The 22,859-nt window shown below is 44.4% G+C and overlaps 1 protein-coding gene across 3 annotated transcripts in view; it reads left to right on the forward strand.

The window, feature by feature from the left end:
• The first annotated feature begins 360 nt into the window (after positions 1–360).
• DLC1 (DLC1 Rho GTPase activating protein) overlaps positions 361–22,859 on the forward strand; it is a 590,258-nt gene continuing 567,759 nt past the window's right edge. Inside the window, exon 1 of one of the 3 annotated variants that reach the window (XR_005776381.1) lies at positions 361–500. The gene's annotated coding sequence lies outside the window, so the exon portion shown is untranslated. Of the gene's footprint in view, positions 501–1,758; positions 2,058–22,859 lie in introns of those variants that run through there. The other 2 variants (XM_040418808.1, XM_040418809.1) reach the window with 2 other exon arrangements.

Here is a 22,859-nt window from a genome sequence, read left to right on the forward strand (position 1 = left end):
GATTATATACTGTAATACGAAAAAATAAACTTGCCTTTTAAAATTTGCTTGGATCAGCAGCAAACCAACAAATCTGAACTTTGCCAATATACACACCGAAGAAATAAGTTTATTATATTATCAGTCTAGCAGATACCAGATTTTGCTACAGTAATTATCGAATCAATCCGGTGGTTATATTCCTACGTGCCATGTCTTTCTTTTTTTTTTGCTTACATCTGAACCTCTAAGCAGCCTGTCTGGATTTAATCAAAACCAAATGAGGATCCAAGTTCTCAGCCTAGACCAGAGCAGTCAAAAGGAAGTCATTCTACGGAGACAGAAGGGGGGAAAAATAATGCTTGACAGTTCTACAAAGCCCGAAGACAGAGAGGCTATCCTGTAAACTCCCAGCACATATTACGTGACTGGGAAGATGTCAGCACAATTCTTATGGGACCTTTATGAAGATAGTGGCCAGAGTTAGTGTGCTTCAAGACCCGTACAACTTAATTCAAAAGGTAAAGATATATGCCAATACGTTAAATGACTTTTACTATAATTTAGCATTTGTGTTTACAGTACGTTAGTGGACTAAGTAGCAGAACTAAGTTTGTTAATATTGCAAAGCTTAGTATTTCATTTGATAAATCACAGTTTATCTCTGGTATTACATTCAGTAGGACTGTTGGTAAATTTCCTAGATGAACGTAGTGAGTGCCCTTTTACAGGGGCGGACAATCAGTATGGTGATCTACCGGTAAATGACACTTTTAGCTCAAATAAGTCTGTATGTGTGTAGATAGATAGCTAGATAGCAGATAATATACAGAGAGAGATGACTAATAGATAGATAGATAGATAGATAGATAGATAGATAGATAGATATGAAAATTATATATATATATAAGATAGAGATGGCTTTCTGTTGAATAAACGCTCATTTTTTGGAGGTGCCGTGGATTTTCTTCTATTTTGTTTTGTATAGTTGGTGGATCGCCTCTTCAGCCGCTGGCACTTCATCTCCACAAAAATACTGCGGTGCTGCTCATTATACCTCTATTTTCTATGAGAGATAGATAGATAGATAGATAGATAGATAGATAGATAGAAGGTAGATAATAGAGAGAGATAATTGATTTATAGATAGATAGATAGATAGATAGATAGATAGATAGTAGATAATAGACAGAGTGAGATGATAGATAGATAGATAGATAGATAGATAGATAGATAGATAGATAGATAGATAGATATGAGATAGATAGATAGATAGATAGATAGATAGATAGATAGATAGATAGAAGATAGATAGATAGAAGATAGATAGGAGATAGATAGATAGATAGATAGATAGATAGATAGATAGATAGATAGATAGATAGATAGATAGATAGAAGATAGATAGATAGAAGATAGACAGATAGATAGATAGATAGATAGATAGATAGATAGATAGAAGAATGGACCAGCACCTCCAGGTAAATAGCAGGTGCAAGCTACCATGACAATTATATATGCATATAAACGTAGAACTAGATAGATAGATGATACATGCTGAATATTTCTACAGTGTGAGTTGCATTCTCATCACACTAGGTCATTGTGTTATATCTGTTTAATAAAGCAGTGGACGGCAGAAATACTGGGAGATATTTTCTTTCTGTTGAAGCTGTGTCAGACTCGTAGGCGTGAGCACCACAGTCTCCTAAATCAAACCTCTGGACTCAGCAGTGAAGATTTTTCCTCTTCTTATTTTCTTTTCACAGATTCCATTTTTAGTTTCTAGTTTTTCCATCTTACCCGTTCTTTTCATACATGCATATTTCTTCAAGGCAGGAAATACTTTTCTTGTAATCCAGGCCTGCTTCTCGAGAGGCCCTTTTACACGACCCCTTTTCTGACTTTAGAAGACTGTAGAAGTTTTTTGGGGGAAACTTTTTTTTAACAGATTTGTAAATGATTGTATGTTCCTGCCAGCAAGAGGGGCTGTTTACAGCATCAGAAGGAATCTGCTTGCAAGCCTAACAGCAACCTATGGCAGCAGCATATACATACCAACTGCTGGTCATGAATAGGTAAGAATGTTGCCTACACCTTCCAGGAAAGCTCAGTGTGTTGCTTCAGAAAGTAAAAGTCTGCAATGCTAAAATTACTATATCTACTGTATATATCTATCTGCCTATATACACACTATATATATATATATATATATATATATATATATATTCTCTTGTATTATTTTAAAATATGTGGAGATTAATATAGGTTGATGAATAATAGTCAGAGGGGCATACATGGGAAAATATCAGTAATTATATATAATAATAGAACTACTGATCTAGCAGCAAACTTACAAAATGACAAACATGGAAACACGGATTAGCATTAAAAAAGTGAGGAGGTTCTGGCTATAAGAGCTTACATGTTCTTCAGTTAGATGGTAACTATAATGTATAACATTCTGCTCATCTATAAATGTATATGAGATGGATGTAAGGTGTTTCTATTCATACACGAGATGTAATGTGACTTGAACATGGGTACAGCTTCACCCTAAACACAGTTTGTCAGGAAGTAAAAATACTGTTTGCCATTGTTAAAGGGCTTCTGTCACCCCCCAAAAGTAATTTTTCATTTTTGGGCTAATTAAAATCCTTTTAGTGCGATTATTCAATATATAGTGATTTTACCTTTATCTGTGGCTTAGTTTCTTTAAAAACCGGACTTTTATAATATGTTAATTACCTCGCTACCAGCAAGTAGGGCGGTTGCTTGCTGGTAGCCGCCGCATCCTCCTTTCAAAAAACCACCCCCTCCTCCTGTTGATTGACAGGGCCAGCGAGCGCACTCCTCCTCCGGCTGGCCCTGTCTGCAATTCAAAACCCGCGCCTGTCTTCATTCGGCGCAGGCACTCTGAGAGAAGGACGCTCGCCTCCTCAGCACTCCCTCAGTGGGCCTGCGCCGATGACGTCACCTCTAAACCCGAAAGAGAAGACGTCATCGGTGCAGGTGCACTGAGGGAGTGCTGAGGAGGCGAGCGTCCTTCTCTCAGAGCGCCTGCGCCGAATGGGGACAGGCGCGGGTTTTGAAGACAGGGCCAGCCGGAGGAGGAGTGCGCTCGCTGGCCCTGTCAATCAACAGGAGGAGGGGGTGGTTTTTTGAAAGGAGGATGCGGCGGCTACCAGCAAGCAACCGCCCTACTTGCTGGTAGCGAGGTAATTAACATATTATAAAAGTCCGGTTCTTAAAGAAACTAAGCCACAGATAAAGGTAAAATCACTATATATTGAATAATCGCACTATAAGGATTTTAATTAGCCCAAAAATGAAAAATTACTTTTGGGGGGTGACAGAAGCCCTTTAACAAAGGCAAACAGTATTTTTACTTCCTGACAAACTGTGTTTAGGGTGAAGCTGTACCCATGTTCAAGTCACATTACATCTCGTGTATGAATAGAAACACCTTACATCCATCTCATATACATTTATAGATGAGCAGAATGTTATACATTATAGTTACCATCTAACTGAAGAACACTTAAGCTCTTATATCCAGAACCTCCTCACTTTTTTAATGCTAGGCGCAGGATTTGAATTGCAGACAGGGCCAGCCGGAGGAGGAGAGCGCTCTCTGGCCCTGTCAATCAACAGGAGGAGGGGGCATTTTTTTGAAAGGAGGATGCGGCGGCTACCAGCAAGTAACCGCCCTACTTGCTGGTAGCGAGGTAATTAACATATTATAAAAGTGTGTTTTTTTAAGAAACTAAGCCACAGAAAAAGGTAAGAGCACTATATATTGAATAATCGCACTATAAGGATTTTAATTAGCCCAAAAATGAAAAATTACTTTTGGGGGTTGACAGAAGCCATTTAAACGTTTAGCATATGTGTACATTTTTAGAAAATGTAGGGGTGTGTCCTTTCTGCTATAACTCAGGGGGTGTTTTCTGTTGCAGCTGTCTCCCTATCACAGCTGAGCATGTGCGTCCACCCAAGCAAGGTGGACAAAGAGATGCGGAAAAAAATTGACAACTGGGTGTTACCAGGTGTTACCAGTTGGACATGTGTCCATACACAGTCTGACAATGTTCAACACCCTGACAAGGAGTTTCCATGTAAAATTTTAATAGTACACTGACTTTTCACATCTACCAACAAAACATCCTGTATTCTACAGTGGGATCTAATAAATTGTGCATTTTTTTTTATGAATCAGCAATCTAATCAGTATCATTCCAAAGCAAATAGTAAAAAATGATTCACACAACATACTGTATGTCGCTACTTGACTCATAAGTTGTCCATACATTCCATAGTTATCTATAGCAGAAAGACAAAGAACATACTCGAGAACACCCAGGGTCTCAGGGTTTTTCTAAATGAGTTATGTGAAACAAGCGCATGATGAGATCATTCTTTGTAGTAGAGGTTCTCATGAATTCTGTCTCTGAGAGCAGATCTTCAGGACCAAATGGGGGGGGGGGGGATTTCCTAAGACTGGCGTTTCCTATGCCAGTCTTAGTGAAAAGTCTACTGGAATAAACTTCTGTGTGTGTGAGTTGCTGATGTAGATTTCAGCTACATTTACTCTGGGATTTTCATATGAATGGTCTGTCCTCAGGATATGTCATCAATATGAGATTGGTGGAGGTCCGACTCACATCACGCCCACAGATCAATTATATGAGGAAGGTGTGGTACTCACCAGAACTATGGTGAGCGCCACGGCCTCCTTACAGCTCACCAAGCACTGTGCTGTCCATTGTATTATGGCTGTGCTTGGTATTGCAGCTCAGCTCCATTCACTTGAAGGGACTGAGCTGCGCCTAGGCCATGTGACCGAAGAACGTGACATCACATGGCCTCAGAAGAAGCCTAAGCGCTCATGGAGCACAGCATCTTCTTCATACAGCTGATTGGCGGGAGTGGCGGGAGTCATAGCCCAGCCAATCAGATATTGTTGACCTATGCTGAGGATAGCCCATCAATATCAAAAATCCCAGGACCCCTTTAAAAACATTCTAAATCTCCCCCACTGTGTCCATGAGTTGTTGTGATACATTGAACGAAAAATATATTTGAGACTGGAGGTAGTCTACACACTGCAACATTCCTTATGATAGCCCAAGGCACATGGTCCGGCAATTGCCCGCAGGAGTCAAGCTGAAATTGGCAGTAATGGTACCACGCAGGATTGGAGATGCCATTTGTTTAGCACTTAGTAACATAGTAAAATAGTTTAAAAGGCTGAAAAAAGACATCTGACCATCCAGTTCAGCCTTGTATTCTGCAAGTTGATCCAGAGGAAGGCAAAAAAAACAAAACCCTGTGAGGTACAAGCCATTTCCCTCATTTTAGGGAAAAAAATTCCTTCCCGACTCCAATAAGGCAATCAGAATAACTCCCTGGATCAACGACCCCTCTCTAGTAGCTATAGCCTGTAATATTATTACACTCCAGAAATACATCCAGGCCCCTCTTGAATTCCTTTATTGTACTCACCATCGCCACCTCCTCAGGTAGAGAGTTCCATAGTCTCACTGCTCTTACCGTAAAGAATCCTTTTCTATGTTTGTGTACAAACCTTCTTTCCTCCAGACGCAGAGGATGTCCTCTCGTCACAGTCACAGTCCTGGGGATAAATAGATGGTGGGATAGATCTCTGTACTGACCCCTGATATATTTATACATAGTAATTAGATCTCCCCTCAGTCATCTTATTTCTAAAGTGAATAGCCATAATTTTGATAATATTTCTGGGTAGTGTAGTTCTCCCATTCCAGTTATTGCTTTAGTTGCCCTCCTCTGAACCCTCTCCAGCTCTGATATGTCTGCCTCAGGGGTGGGATTAAAATTTTTAACAACAGATTCCCTACTCAATGGTGGACACGTGGCGTCACGACACATGTTTACATATACGTACACCATATATATGCAACACACATACACATAAATACACCATATACATGGTACACATACATAAATACACTACACACGCATACCACCCAACTAAAGAGCTAAACTATCAGTGGTGCACAAAGCAATGGAAGTGAACATCTCCAGCTGCCCTGCCTCCGCCAGAGCACCTGATCGGGACTCAGCCGGTAACACGGTTCTCTGATCCAGTTGTTATTTTAACTGCCGGATCTGGAGAACTGGAGGGAACTGGCTGAATCCCATGCCTGGTCTGCCTTATTTACAGAAGCCCAGAATTGTACACAGTACTCCACTTAATATAACCACAATAGTGATCATGATGATAAAAAGAAGCTGTCACCAGGACAGACCCTTGCACCTCAGGGGATCTGTTAGATGCACTAAGAGACTAAGAATTTCCCTTTTGTAATTCTCCATGAGTCCTAGTGACACATTCTCCAGGATTTAGCCTGTTATTTAGACAGAAGTGAACTGGGAGCTTATACTGGCCGTGAAAATAAACCTAAAAGTGGCCCCATGTTGTAGGCAGGTCCAGTGATCCAGTCCGTCAATAATTCCCACTGCCAAGACAGACCAATTGACTGCCGAAGAAGGTCCGCGAGGACCGAAACGTCTGGTCACCGTCAATACCAAAAGAGTGGTTTCTATCATTACCTGTGATGAATTATGTAACTGGATCATGACCTTTGTATCAATAAATTACCAATAAGTGCAAATAAACAATCTGAGTGCCGCAATTCAATATTATATAATGATTTCATCAGGATTGATAGGCTACCTTTTGTATACGGGAGCAACCCAAGTTCAGGCATCAGGGGATGTATGGATTGGGCATGTTAGATTTAAAGACAGTATAACCTGATTCTTTGCCACTACCAGTGGTGTCTGCAGCAGCTTATTGCAAATAGACATGCACATGCGGCCAGTCCAGATCCACATACATAGTTGGGGGCGTTGGCAGACATAACTGTGAGGTGGATGACCATTCTTGTGTATGGAGAGCTTGATACTATGTTTACAAATCCAACCTAACACATACTTTTGAAACATTATTCAAAAAACTAGTGTGGCTGTACAATAGTTAACTATCGAAATCTGGTGGAATACTCTGCTCATCTTTAGACTTTATGGAGCTGGATTGTTTCTTAATTACTCAGCAGCAGATCCCTCCCTGGCGACAAGAGAGATGATGAAATCCTTTAATTGCCTCCACGTTTTGCTTGCGTTACTTAGTAAAGGACACTCGAGCTGGACCTTAAACTCTCTTCTGTGTCTGGCATGTTTGACATGTAATGGTTCAGTATCAGTTTTAAGTTCATACGATGTCTCTAGCTGTCATGTTATAGTAGTAATAGATGAACACAAACTGCTTAAAGTGGTATTTTTGTTATGTCAGAAGGTCACATTGGTGGAGGTCCCGAATTCCAGAGATAAACTGAATGTACAATATGTTTCCTGTAATTTGTTCTCAGTACAAAAATTTTTTGGTGTATGACTCCGAAACTCCCCTCTGCTGATTAGGTCTGTCACCTAATCATTGAGGATTTCACTAGGTAGATTGTTTTATGGGAATGTATGAGAAGTCAGGGGAAAATTTTCATGAAAAGCCAGTTTTAAAGGAGTCTGCGTTGCTTTAATTTGTACCAAATGTATCAAATGTTTCACCACGTTTTTATATATTTGGTGCCTCTGTAAGTGACGCTTCTGTCTTGAGATGTTACAACTCTTTCTACACCACCCCTCTATTGGAGTAAGATTGACCATAAGACTGACAGTGTCCGGCATTGCCGGTTCCCCAGCCAGAACAGCCTACCAGATCGGCAAACGTAAGTGTGAAACAAGCCCAACCATGCCCACTTTTCCACCCATTTTTTTAAAACTGGAGATAATGGTGTAAAAATGCAAAATGTCACAAGATGTTTGCAGAAATAAGCTAAAAAAAAAAAAATCACACAGCCCTAACTTTGTGACATCCAAAGCCAGAATTCTAGAGAGCAGAGCTCTTACATTTGCCCCAAAGAACTTTTGCCAATACACAGAATAAACTTTTAAAACTTCCATTACTAAGTGCAGTGCACATAGACAAGTGACTCTATTGAAAGATGAAGAGTGTGGGAGACAGTGTCTATGAGCAGTTTAATATACATTTCTAAGGTGTTTTTATAAATTTTCTGCATACAGTAATAAAGAGGTGCCCTTACATGTCCCTAAAATATATTGCCATTCCCATTAATCATACAAAATTACATTTAGGGCTCATGTACATTAACTTATTTTTTGTTTGTGTCCATTCAGTTTTTTAAAAAAAAATTTGCGGCTCATATGCGGAAACATTCACTTCAATGGGGCTGCAAAAAAAAAAAAAAATGTGTGCATGTCCGTTCTGCAAAAAAAAAAAATAGAACATATCCTTTTATTGTCCGCATTACTGACAAGGATAGGACTGTTCTATTAGGGGCCAGCTGTTCTTTTCTGCAAAATGCGGAATGAATACGGACGTTATCTTTTTTGGGGGGATCGTGTGCATGAGCCTTTAATCTCTATTACTCTACTTTTCAGTATTATCTCACAATAAGGGCTCATGCACACAAACGTATTTTCTTTCCGTGTCCCTTCCATTTTTTTGCGGACCGTATGATGAACCATTCATTTCAATGGGCCCGCAAAAAAAAAAAAAAACAGAAGTTACTCTGTGTGCATTCCGTTTCCGTCTGTCCGTTTCACAAAAAATTATAACATGTCCTATTATTGTCAGAATTATGGACAAGGATAGAACTGTTCTATTAGGGGCCATCTGTTTCATTCCGCAAAATACAGAATATGGTCTTGTGCATGAGCCCTAAGTATGTATTTGCACTCAAGACATCACTTCTGCATGTTCTGCCTCCTCCTTGCCTTCTGTCAGTGACTATTCTTGTGGTGATCACTAGTGATGGACAAACATCAAATGTTCGCGAACCGCGCATTTGCGGCGGGCCCCATTGACTTTAATGGCAGGCGAACCTGAAAAACCTTGTGCACAAATAGTCCCACAACATGGACAGTGACATACCAGAGGGGGATCATTGGCAAAAATTCCCACAAAAAATATGTATTTTAATCAGGGGCCATTTTTATGCGTCTTAAAGGGAAACTCTCAAAAATGTTCCCTGCTGGAGCCTAGAAAATTTTTATTTTAGGCCACGGAAGAACAGGCCCCAAAAATTAGGCATTCACCTGACAGAAAAGAACTTGTGATGATGTGGCTGGAGGTACATTAGGCGGTCACTAGACAAAAATTTTGCTGTAGGCCACTGGAGTACAGGCTCCAAAAATTAGGCATTCACCTGACAGAAAAGAACTTGTGATAATGTGGCTTGAAGTACATTAGGCGGTCACTAGACAAAAATTTTGCTGTAGGCCACTGGAGTACAGGCTCCAAAAATTAGGCATTCACCTGACAGAAAAAAACAAGTGATTTTGTGGCTGGAGGTACATTAGGCGGACACTGGATACAAATTTTACAGTAGGCCAGTATAGGCCCCAAAAATTTGGCATTTACCTGAGAGAAAAGGCCTTTTATGCCGCTGTATATACATAAGACAAGGACCATTCTTTGTTCTGGGTGGTGGTGGATATGTGTGGGCTGGCATGAGCAAATTCAATTACATGTGGTCATCACAGGTGAATTCCTCCGAGATCCATTCCTCATTAATTTTTAGAAATGTGAGGTAGTCCACACTGTCGTAAGCCAGGCGAGTGCGCTTTCGGACAGGACACTCGACGAGGGGCAAGTCAAGAGTTCCATGACAAATTGTGCCAGCTCTGGCCACAGGTCAAGCCTGCACACCCAGTAATCAAGGGGTTCCTCGCTTCTCAGAGTGTCCACATCGCCCATTAACTGGATGTAGTCGGACACCTGTCGGTCTAGGCGTTCCCTGAGGCTGGATCCGGAGGGCGGCTCTCGATGGTTGATCTCATTGAAAGAATGATCTCATATCCGAAGTGACCAACACATCTTCAAACCACCCTCTTCTTGCAGTCGCGGTACGATTGATACCCGCAACTGTTTTGCTGTGGGTGGAAATTCCTCTGCGCCCGCAACAGCAGAATGCAGTATCTCTCGCAGAAAGGCCTGGAAATGCTGCATTCTGCCAGCCCTCTGTTATGCTGGTAACATGTCTGCCATTTTATGTTTGTACAGGGGGTCTAAGTACATTGCCACCCAGTACTGGTTCTTGCCTTTTATGCTTTTTATACGGAGGTCCCTCTTCAAACACTGGAGCATGAAGGCCATCATTTGCACTTAATTGGAAGCAGTGGAGCGCCCTGGCTCCTGCTCATCGCCCAGAAGAATGTCGTCCCTGCTCTCGTCTCCCAGCCACGGACAACACCAGGGATCCCTGAAACGTTTAAAGTGCCCCTTAAAGCCTGTTCTTCTTGCTCCTCCTCCTCCTCCTCCCCCCAGCCACCATCCTCCTCTAACTCCTCTTCAGACTCCCACTGACTTGTCTCAGATGGAGTAGCCCTCCTGGGAATTCATTCAGCATTGCGACTTCCTCATCTTCCTGCTCCTCGATGGCTTGATCAATGACACGACACAATGCACGTTATATAAAGAAGGCATAAGGTACGATGTCACTGATGGCGCCCCTGCTGCGACTGACCAGTTTGGTGATCTCATCAAATGGCCGCAGAAGTCTGCATGCTTCGCGCATAAGCAGCCACTGGCGCGGTGAAAAGAAACCAAGCTCCCCAGAACCTGTCCTGTTGCAGAGTTCACACAGTTAGTCGTTAACGGCACGTTGCTGCTGGAGCAGCCTATCAAGCATATACAAGGTGAAGTTCCAGCGCGTCAAGCTGTCACAAATCAGACGTCTGACGGGCAAGTGGTGTCGCCGCTGAACGTCAGCAAGGCGAGCCATGGCCGTGTAAGATCTTCTAAAATGGCCAGAGATTTTCCTGGCCTGCCGCAAGACGTTCTGGACCCAGGGGTATTTGGCAACGAATCGCTGCACGACTAAGTTCAGGACGTGTGCCATGCATGGCACTTGTGTCATTTTGCCCTGTTTCAGCGCGCTCAGCAGATTGGCACTGTTGTCGCACACCACTTTACCAACTGTCAAATTGAGTGGGGATAGAAACTGATCGGTCTGTGACCGCAGAGCAGAAAGCAGTGCAGGACGGGTGTGGCTCTTGGCTTCCAGGCACAACAGCTGCAGCACAACAAGGCAACATCTCACCTGGGACGTCAAATAGGTTCTGGGGAGCTTGGGGGCGCAGTGGAAGAGGTGGTAGCAATGGAAAAGGAGGAGTCAGCTGAGGAGGAGACGGAGTATGAAGTAGGAGGAGAAGAGGCAGGCCTGAATGCAATCTGTGGCAGTAACACCAAATCCACACGGGAGCCACGGGTTACATGCTTGACAGCCGTCAGAAGGTTCATCCAGTGGGCAGTAAAAGTTATGTACCTTCCCTGCCTATGTTTGCTCGACCACGTGTCTGTGGTCAGATCTATCTTGCCACCGACACTGTGTGCCAGAGATATATTCACTTGCCGCTGAACGTGGCCATATAGCTCTGGGATGCCCTTCTGGGGACCTTCCATTGCGGTGTGCCAATGGCCACAAATTTTCTAAAGGCCTCCGAGTCCACCAGTTTATATGGCAGTAGTTGGCGGGCTAGCAATTCCAACAAGCCAGCGGTCAGCTGTTGAGCAAGAGAGTTATCCGGCGTCATCAACTGTTCACGCTCAAACATTTTGGCCACGGAATCCTGCCTTCTGCCAGATGAACGCGACAACGGCACGGTGGAAGGTGGAGTGGAGGACAAATGGAAGGAGAGAGGAGAAGGAGAAATGGCAGGATGTGGAGCGCCGGGATTGTGGCTTTGTGAGTTCTGACTGCGTTGCTCCCACTGGCCTCGGTGATAGGAGGTCAGGTGCCTTCTTAAGGCGGTCATCCCTTGGTGAGTGTTGGGCTTACCGTGACTTATGCATTGACAGTACAGGCTGCAGATGGCAACACTATTGTCAGCAGCTGACACGTTAAAAAAAGCCCACATTGCGGAGCCATGTGTCGGCATCCTGAGAGCGCCAGAAGTGACCGTGCATGGTGGGTAGCTCGCTCCAGATACATTTGCAGTCTGCTTTTTGTCTCCTGTGCCCTGTGAGCTCTGCCTGCTTCTCATTCTTCTCCTCCCTCTCTGCTGCTCCATCTCTCCTTCTGAACTCCCCTCCTCTTCCTCTCTTGTGGGCACCCACGTGACGTCCATTGACACGTCATCATCGTCACCTTCACCACCACTGACTTTTGAGTTCTCGGAGTAGGCAGCAACAGCGGGGACCTCCCTCCCTGGGCTGATCTTGGTACTGTCGTCAGACCGGGTAGCGGCCGTTACTACCTCCTCTTCCTCATCCGATGTCAAGAATGGCTGCGCATCGGTAAGGTCTGGGAATTGGTGGGAAAATAATTCCACCTGACTCGAGTGGAGGTGCTATAGTGGTGGTGGTGTATTTGGGGGTGCACACAGCAGAGAGTGAGCAGGGTGCAGATACAGAGAATGAAGAGGGTGCAGAAGGGGAAGGGTGAGTGAGCCACTCAACCAACTCTGGTGCGCCCTTTGAAGTAATCGCACGCGCCTTCTCCAACTTCCCACTTAGGCTCCGGCCTGGTGCACCTGCCCGACCCCTACCACCTATGCGGAACGGCCTGCCTCTTCCTCTGCCTGTCATTTTTGTATAATGACCCTGTGCTTAAGTCCCTAGAGAAGAGCAGTATTTGTGGAAGAAGGTATATTGCAGGCTTTAATCAATATTTGGTGGAAGCAGGTATATCAAACCCCTTAATCAGTATTTTGTGGAAGCAGGTATATTGCAGGCCTCAATCAGTATTTGGTGGAAACAGGTATATCGAACCCCTTAATCTGTATTTTGTGGAAGCAGGTATATCAAACCCCTTAATCAATATTTTGTGGAAGCAGGTATATCAAACCCCTTAATCAGTATTTTGTGGAAACAGGTATATCGCAGCCCTCAATCAGTATTTTGTGGAAGCAGGTATATCAAACGCCTTAATCTGTATTTTGTGGAAGCAGGTATATCGCACCCCTCAATTGTTTTTTTGCCACAACAGTTACATCACACCACCCTGTTTATTTGGGGCAAAGGTATATAGTATTTTGTGTGAAGAAGGTATATTACACCCCTCAATCAGTTTTTTGGGGGGCAACAGGTATATCATACTCGTTGCAAATAGTTGTTCCAATAGTGCTTGTACCTGTGTATAGCTGCGGTATCGCAGCAGAACTGCACACAACTGCTGCACAATACAAATGCACTATAATATACTTTCTATGTTTGAAAGTATATTATAAGTATATCACATCCCTCAGTATATCAATCCTATCGATAGCACACCTATACCAGTCCTTAAAAGGACTTTTGTAGCCCTATTAGCTAGCCATTTGGTGTCCCTAACAGTCTGTCCCTGCTCCACAAAGCAACCACTCCCTACACTGGCAAAACACAGAATGTAAAATGGCTTCCAGATCGGGTTCTTTGATAGGGTGGGGGTGTGTCCATGTGCTGAAACATCTCACCTGGCCTGTCCCACCTGATGGATGTGTCATGGGTCAAAGTTCAGCACAATGCAAAAGAATATGGCGCCAGCGGACATCGCCATATGTTCGCATGTTCGGTGAATCGCGAATGCACAAAGTTCGCCGCAAAATGACTGCCGGGCGAACCGCAAGGCCATCTCTAGTGAACACATTGTCCATACATGTAAAAGACATAATAGCTTTTATTCTGAGCAGTCCCCTAGACTGCCCTTGACAGAAAGAGGAATTAGTTCCCAGATGTTGCATGCCTTGGAAATACAAGCACTAAAATAGAGAGGATTAGAGTCTAAAAGATAAAACTAAAGCATGTGTGTGGTATATGTGTATTTGCAAGAGTTTTGTAATATTGGTGATATTTTTTGTATAAATGGAGTTAGGGCTCTAATGATGGCTACTTCCCTATTCCTTGAAGTAGACATGTACATTCGGCAATCAAAATAAACTGTTTAGTAACGGGTGTGCAATACTTTACTTCTGCTAAAAAAATGAAACATGAGAACCAAAAAACAAGGACAATGAAATGGAAGGGGCACCAAAATACCATATAAAAACTGCATGGCACTGTGTGAGCTCTGAATGGCACCACATGTTTGGACTTTCACCGTATGGGTGCTGTAAGCATTATTTATGTGGGTTCTGCATGAGAGTATTAAATGGTGTGACATTGTATGGTACTATTATTTTAGCCTTGTATTACAGTATCATTGCTGCCCTTTAGGGCTTTATACAGTTATGTGGCCACTATATGGTGGTGTTATATGGATAGTGTATAATTGTATCTTTGGGCAGTATTGCACGTAAGGTAAATTGGTCACAAAATTTACCTTAAATGCTATAAGATAGCTGGGGGGAACAATGACAGCGCCATCTCCTGTCTGTTAGAGAAAAGTGCAGTGTAGAGAGTATAGAGGAGTCCAGGTAAATAATTCTTCTTGACTTTGCCTTACCCAAATTGCAAAACAATTGTGCAGCAAATACTAATGTAAAAAGAAAAGCTGAAACAAATCCCACAAATAGAATAAGAAGTAAAGCTCAAAGGCACATGCGCTTCCAGATTCCATAGTCCACACAGAAGGTCGTCACACTCTGGCACTATGCACATTTTATACTCTGACCTGCGATAATATGGTATTAGATATAATAGTAGACAGCATCTTTTATAGTCTGGTCACAAACATAGCAATAAAATAAAAGGTCAAACCTTGCCGTTTGTTCATTTTATAGCAGCTGGATGGAGATAAAGCAGCCCAATACTTGACTCTGTACTTTTCTCTGATTGTTAACATCAATAAATTGTGCATCTAGCATTCAGCTGTTGGACTGATTCCTGTGTGTATTGAAAACCTTTCCAAAGATCACTAGAATCCCTTCATTATTTCTGATTGCCTTCTAAATAAATAAAGATTTTGTGAACCTCTAACGTTTATTATCCAATATTTTCCTGCATGAAAGGAACAAACCAATATTTCATCCAGAACTTTCTTCCAATAGTTTTAGTAATATGTGGTGAAGAACCCTACATGCAGAAATCTTTCAAATATTTAAAAAATGATTGAGATAGATAGATAGATAGATAGATAGATAGATAGATAGATAGATAGATAAAGACAGATAGATAAGATAGATAGATAGATAGATAGATAGATAGATAGATAGATAGATGCATAGATAATACAGCCCCAGTTAGAAAAACGAAATTACTAGTGTTGGGTGAGCATGCGTGTGTTCAAGCGCGATGCTCGAGTCTCCTCCCCGCACGTTTGTTGGCTGCTACACAGCCAATAAGCGTGTGGGGAAGTACTGGCACTCACTGTAATGCCGTAGCTATGTTGGTTACTGGCATTACAGTGGTTGGCTTGCCGGAAAACACGTCATACAGCACCCGATGACATGTGGTTCGGCTCAGTCTTAGTCAGGGAGAGCTGCAGCAGAAGGGACAAATAGTATAAGGACAGGAATTGTAGTTTTTTTTTAGGGAGGGTTTAGTGTTGAAAGGTGTTAGAGACCCAAAAGTCCTTTTAAGGACTATTGTTTTATTTGGCTGCAATATATATTATTAGCGCAACCTGCACTAAATTGCATGCAATTGTTTGGCTGCTGCTGACAGTGACACAACCTCTGCTACATCTGTTGTGTTACATTTGCACATCCTAAATATCTGTGACATTCAGTGTAATTTTTTTGCCGCTGGTGACAGCGACATTACCTGTGCTACATCTCCTGTATAACGTTTGCGTATCCTAAATATCTGTGACATTCAGTGTAATTTTTTCTTAGCCGCTGGTGACAGCGATATTACCTGAGCTACATCTCCTGTATAACGTTTGCGCATCCTAAATATCTGTGACATTCAGTGTAATTTTTTCTTAGCCGCTGGTGACAGCAACATTATCTGTGCTACATCTCCTGTTTAACGTTTGTGCATCCTAAATATCTGTGACATTCAGTGTTATTTATTTGAGCATACACTTACAAAACCTGTGCTACTGGACATGTGACATACTTGCAAGCATATATACCTTTTAATATTCTCAAGGCGAGCAGTAAGGGGCGGGGAAGTGGCCATGCTGCTGATGCTGCCAGAGCACAAGAAACACACTCATACACGATACCTAGCTTCATGTCCCAGTTTGCAGGGCGGCGCAGGACACCACTCTCGAAGTCACACCAGTGCGACCAGGTGGTCGGTTGGATTGCAGCAGATAATGCTTCCAGTCGGTTAAGCACCACCCTGTCTTCCACAAAGTCCAGTCTCAGTAGCCAAGAGTCTGGTCAACAGAATCCTCACCCTGATCCTCCTTCCTCCCACCATGAAGAGTCTTGTCAAACAAGTCTTGTCAAACAAGTGATCCCACACTCGGATCTTCCGAGAACCTCTTTTCATCGCCATTCCTTGATTTGGGCCTCTAGCCAAGCCCGCTTGAAGAGGGACATGATGAGATCTTGTGCACTGATTCCCAAACTCTTGAGCATCCACAGTCAGAAGAAGATGACGGTGGGGAATGACAATTAGTGTTTCACGAGGTGGATGATGATGATGAGACACAGTTGCCAATAAGTCAACAGCAATTAGTTTCTCAAGAGGTTGATGATGAGGATGAGACACAGTTGTCAATAAGTGAGGCTCTTGTTAGGTCAACAAGTCAGGAGGATGAACAGAGTAAGGAAGCGGAAGAGGAGGTGGTGGACGAAGAAATCACTGACCCAACCTGGGAAGGTGGCAAGCTGAGCAGTACAGAGGGGGAGGGATCCGCAGCACCGCAACATCCTGGAAGAGGCAGTGGGGTGGCAAAAGGGAGAAGGCGGGCCACACCAAACTGGCCCGCAACTGTTCCCCGGAGCACACCCTCGTGGCAATCTCCCTTGCCAAAGGGTAGGTGTTCCGCAGTCTGGCGCTCTATTGAGGAAAGTACGGATGATAAAAGAATTGTTATTTGCAACCTGTGTAGTACCAAAATGAGCAGGGGCGTGAACACTAGCAATGATCCACCACATGGCATCAAAGCAAACTAATAGGTGGGCTGAATGCCTGGGTCCACAATCAGTGTCTGCGGGTCACACCACTGCCTCCTCGTCCCCTTTGTTACGTGGTGGCCAATCCCCTGTCCAAGGCGCAGGCCCGGATGCCTCCCGCCATGCACCTGGACCTTTGCAAGCACCATCAGCTAGCACATCCACTTCTGTGTCCCAGCGCAGCATAGAGATGTCCATACCCCAGGCCTTTGAACGAAAGTGCAAATACCCAGCAACCTACTCATAAAGCCATAGCTCTAAATGCACACCTTTCCAAATTGCTGGCCCTGGAAATGTTGCCATTAAGGCTTGTGGACACTGAGGCTTTCCGCAGCCTGATGGCGGCGGCCGTCCCTCTTTACTTAGTCCCCAGCCGCCACAATTTTTTCCGGTGTGCCGTCACCAGCATGGGTCCCGTAACATCACCCGTGCCCTGATCAACGCAGTTATTGGGAAGGTCCACTTAACGACTGACACATGGACAAGTGCTTTTGGCCAGGGATGCTACATTTCCCTGACGGCACACTGGGTGAACGTTGTGGAGGCCGGGAGCAAGTCGTACCCTGGGATGGCACAGGTGTTACCAACTACAAGGATTGCGGGCCATACTTCCATCAGGATTTCCGTCACCATCTACATTAGTGGTTGCAACCCCCCTTCTCCTCCTCCTCCTCCTCCACCTCCTCCTCCACTTCCACCTCTGAATTCTCATCTTGCAGCACCAGTCAGCCATCAGTCAGTAGCTGGAAGCAATGTAGCACTGCAGTGGGGAAGTGGCAACAGGCCGTGCTGAAACTAATTTGCTTAGGTGACAAACAGCACACTGCCGCAGAGCTGTGCCAGGGTATAAGGGACCAGACTGAGCTGTGGCTCTCGCCACTCAACCTACAACCAGGCATGGTTGTGTCTGATAATGGCCTTAACTTGGTGGCGGCTTTGGAGCTCGGCAAGCTCACACACATACCATGCCGAGCCCACGTGTTCAACTTAGTGGTTCAGTGGTTTCTCAAAACCTACCCTATTTTGCCTGAGCTACTGGTGAAGGTGCGCTGCGTGTGTGTCCATTTCCAAAAGTCATCTACAGCTGCCGCCTGTTTGGCAAATGCTGCAGCAGCGCTTGCAATTGCCAGCTCACTGACTGTTGTGCGACGTGAGCACTCCCTGGAACTCCATGTTCCACATGTTGGCCAGGCTTTATGAGTAGCAGTAGTGGAATAAAAGCGATGAGTGGGCATGGATGTCTGACCTCTGTGAGGTTTTAAGAAACTTTGAGGAATCAACACAGATGGTGAGCGGCGATGCCGCTGTTATCAGCGTAACCATCCCACTTCTGTGTCTACTGAAACGCTCGCTGCTCACAATGAAAGCAGACGCTTTGCAGGTGGAAGAGGTGGAAATGGGGAAAGACAGTACACAGGGTGATAGCCAGACCAGCCTCCGTTCGTCTTCTCAGCACGAATTGGATGATGATGAGGAGGAGGGGGAGCAGGAGACTGTTGCCTCCGCTACAGAGGGTAGTACCCATAGCAGGTTTATTCCATCTGTTCAGCATGGATGGGCCGAAGAGGAGGAAGAGGATGAGGAGATTGGGAGTCATCCTCCTGATGAGGACAGCAAAGTCTTGTCTGTAGTGACTCTGGCACACATGGCTGACTTTATGTTATACTGCCTTTCTCGTGACCCTCGCGTTATACGCATTTTGGCCAACACTAATTACTGGTTGTTTGCCCTTCTCGACCCCCGCTTCAAAGAGAACTTCTCATCTCTCATGGTGAAGAGGACTAGCAAAATGGTGCAATACCAGAAGGTTCTTGTAGAAAAATTGCTCCAAAAATTTCCAGCTGACAACGCTGGCGGCAGAGTAAGTAATTCCTTGGGCAACCGAGGAGGGGAGATGAGGGAAACACACAGCAGTTCCAATAGAGTTGCAGTGACCAGGAACGGGTACGCTGATGCCACTTATGCAGTGGGTCAGGATATGGGTTGTTTAATGTTCTGTATTTTATTGACGCCTATTGCAGCATGCACAGGGTACTATCACAGGGCCCTTCCAATATGTTATAATGCACATTCCAGGTTAGGAATGCCAGAGTGGTGTGATGACCTATAATGTCTCTGTGTGGTGATGATAATGGTGTCAACGGTGTCTCCTACCTGGGTATGGCTGGACTTCTGGCTCCTGGCTCACTTGCAATAAAGTGTAGTGATAGGAGGAGTAATAGAGGAATTTTGCAGCAGAAATTGATATCCAGACCTTTGGTAAAGTTCAAACTCGTCTTTACTGAGGGTAACTTTCATCCAAGCAAGGAACAGCTTTTTGGTCTTAGGTCCCAGCAGGTTTTCAGCAATCGTTGGCAGGAATAAATCTTCCGCTCTATAAACCTGGAGCCTGCAGGAAAAGACGTCTGCTTGTTAGCTCTATACTTCGGCAGGAATTTATCTTCTGCACTTCTTTATGTCTTCTGCTTTATAGGGACTGACTAGCTGAGGAGGAATATGGCTTCTCCTGGGTCTCTGGACTTTACTCACAGTTATATTCTCAGGGAATGCTTTCTTCCTGGAACTGGAGGTTGTCTGCTTGCTTCATCCAACTGAGGCTGCAGGGCACAGGCTGGGGATTGTGATCAATGTCTCAGTCGAGACAAGATCCTCACTTGGTTCCCTATATCGGGGAGCTCCTAACACACATACCCTACCCCTAGCAGGGGGTGGGCTACACTCCTCACTAACTTCCTTCTCCACCCAGCGTGTAGGCTGTGGGAATAGTCCACACCTCCACAGAGGGGGAGCTAAGCTGGAATTAACTATTCCAGCTTAGATGTACTAAACTGAACCTAGCTCCTTACCAACACATTGCTGCCACCTGTTGGTGAACATGGAATTTACGACAATAGTTTACATTTAACATGGTTTATGCACACTTGTGAATGACATAATGTAAAATCATATCAGATGACAAGGTAAAGGCTCTTAACAGATAGTAGCGGGGTAGAGGCTTGTCGTAACACAACTCTGGGGTGTTACAGAGGCAGGGCAACACTATCCAAGGCCTGGGACAGTTTCATGACACCCCGCCAGCACCCTCACCCTGATGTGCGGCCTAGTCTTACAAGGAGGGAAAAGTTTTGGAAGATGGTGAAGGAGTACGTAGCAGACCGTGTCAGCGTCCTCAGTGATCCCTCTGTGCCTTACAACTATTGGGTGTCCAAGCTGGACACGTGGAACGAACTGGCGCTCTACGCCTTGGAGGTGCTGGCCTGCCCTGCCACCAGCGCTTTGTCAGAGCAGGTATTTAGTGCTGCTGGGGGCATAATAACTGATAAGCGCATCCGCCTGTCAACTGAAAATGCTGACAGGTTGACTCTTATCAAAATGAACAAGGCCTGGATTACCCCTGTCTTCTCTACTCCACCAGAGGAAAGCGGCTGAACATAAAGGCACTTTAATTGTGGCTTTTATGGTGTATTAAATACACTGTATTCCCATGATCCCCTTCCACCACGAAAAAGGGTATATGGTTCAATCTTCCTTTTCTCGTCCTCCTCCTCCATCATATCAACATGCTTATTAGGCTGCCCTCGCTCCTAATGTTTTAGAGGGTCAGCTCAGCATCAGACCCTCACTAGAGATATCCCGAACTATTCGCCGGCGAATAGTTCCCGGCGAACATCGCTTGTTCGCGTTCGCCGCGGCGGGCGAACATATGCGATGTTCGGTCCGCCCCCTATTCGTCATCATTGTGTAAACTTTGACCCTGTACCTCACAGTCAGCAGACACATTCCAGCCAATCAGCAGCATACCCTCCCTCCCAGACCCTCCCACCTCCTGGACAGCATCCATTTTAGATTCATTCGGAAGCTGCAGTGTCACAAATTTGACTAAGTTGTAATCGCAATGCGATTAATACAGGTTATATTAATCGCATTGAGAATTCAACTTAGAGCTGGATTCCTAATGGTTGTTGTATTGCTAATATAACGAAGATTGAGAATATAGTGCTATATTCGTTATATTCGTCAATTCTAGCAATACAACCATTAGGAACTTAGATCTAAGTTGTAATCGCAATGCGATTAATACAGGTTATATTAATCGCATTGCGAATTCAACTTAGAGCTGGGTTCCTAATGGTTGGCGTTGCTATGGCTGGTGTCACCCGGTGCGGTAGAAAATGGTGTCACCCCTGCCCCCCCACCCCACCCCCGAAGCCATAATAAAGAGATAAAGAGGGAAAAAAAAGAAGTCACTAAGTCAGCTCCAATCAGATATCTGCATAGACCCTGCATAGAGTCTTGGTCTATGCGCAGATATCTGATTGGAGCTGACTTCTTATTTTCTTTTTTGCACATAAACGTTTAAACTATATTCCTTAGTAAAAATGACCAGTCCACACCATGTGGGTCTATATTTATGAGGGCCCCCCTGAACAAAGATTAGTAAATGTGGCCGGGTGGCCCCAGCCCACAGTTCAACCCAACCCCTTATGTCTCCTGGCCTGGGGCCGTCTCTATAATAATCCACCAGTAATTTATGAATGGGGTTAGGTTATTAACTTATTATTATTGGGGTATTATTAAAATAATTTGGCCTATAAAGTCAGAGCCGCTCTACCTACCTCCTCCTCCCGGCACCAGAGACTTCTGCAGGGCAGCTGCCGCGGCGCCCCACCACTCACCAGGCTGCAGTGAGTCACACCCCTTCCCCCTTTACCACGTGACGGTGCGACGTGCTTGCTTGCTTGCAAAGTTTAGAAGTTGAACTTGTGAGTGAGAACTCCTGCGCCGGCGGGCCGCGGGTGACACCCCATCAGACTGGTGTCACCCGGTGCAGCCCGTACCCACCGCACCCCCCTCGCAACGCCACTGGATCTAAGTTGTAATTGCAATGCGATTAATACAGGTTATATTAATCGTATTGCGATTACAACTTAGATCTGAGTTCCTAATGGTTGTATTGCTAGAATATAACGAAGATTGAGAATATAGTGCTATATTCGTCAATTCTAGCAATACAACCATTAGGAACTCAGATCTAAGTTGGAATCGCAATGCGATTAATATAACCTGTATTAATCGCATTGCGATTACAACTTAGATCTGAGTTCCTAATGGTTGTATTGCTAGAATTGACGAATATAGCACTATATTCTCAATCTTCGTTATATTCTAGCAATACAACCATTAGGAACTCAGATCTAAGTTGTAATCGCAATGCGATTAATACAGGTTATATTAATCGCATTGCGAATTTAACTTACCACACTCTGCGTCAACTACGTAATTTTCCATGGGAGTTTTGCCATGGATCCCCCTCCGGCATGCCACAGTCCAGGTGTTAGTCCCCTTGAAACAACTTTTCCATCACTATTGTGGCTAGAAAGAGTCCCTGTGGGTTTTAAAATTCGCCTGTCTATTGAAGTCTATGGCGGTTCGCCCAGGTTCGCCTGTTCGCAAACATTTGTGGAAACTCGCGTTCACTGTTCGCGAACTGAAAAATTTATGTTCGCGACATCTCTAACCCTCACCCCTAATGTTTTAGAGGGTCACCAGCAGGCCCTCGCCCATAATGTTTTAGATGGTCATATCAGCAGCAGGCCCTCTCCCCTAATGTTTTAGATGGTCAGATCAGCAGCAGGCACTCGCCCTTAATGTTTTAGAGGGTCAGCTCGGCGGCAGACCCTTACCCCTAATGTATTAGATGGTCAGATCCGCAACAGGCCCTCGCCCCTAATGTTTTAGAGGGTCACCAGCACTCCCTTGCTCCTAATGTTTTTGAGGGTCACCAGCAGGCCATCAATCATAATTTTTCAAGTGTGTGTATGATGCCTTCT

The sequence above is a fragment of the Bufo bufo genome, chromosome 2, assembly GCF_905171765.1.
Source record: "Bufo bufo chromosome 2, aBufBuf1.1, whole genome shotgun sequence".
NCBI lineage: Eukaryota > Metazoa > Chordata > Amphibia > Anura > Bufonidae > Bufo > Bufo bufo.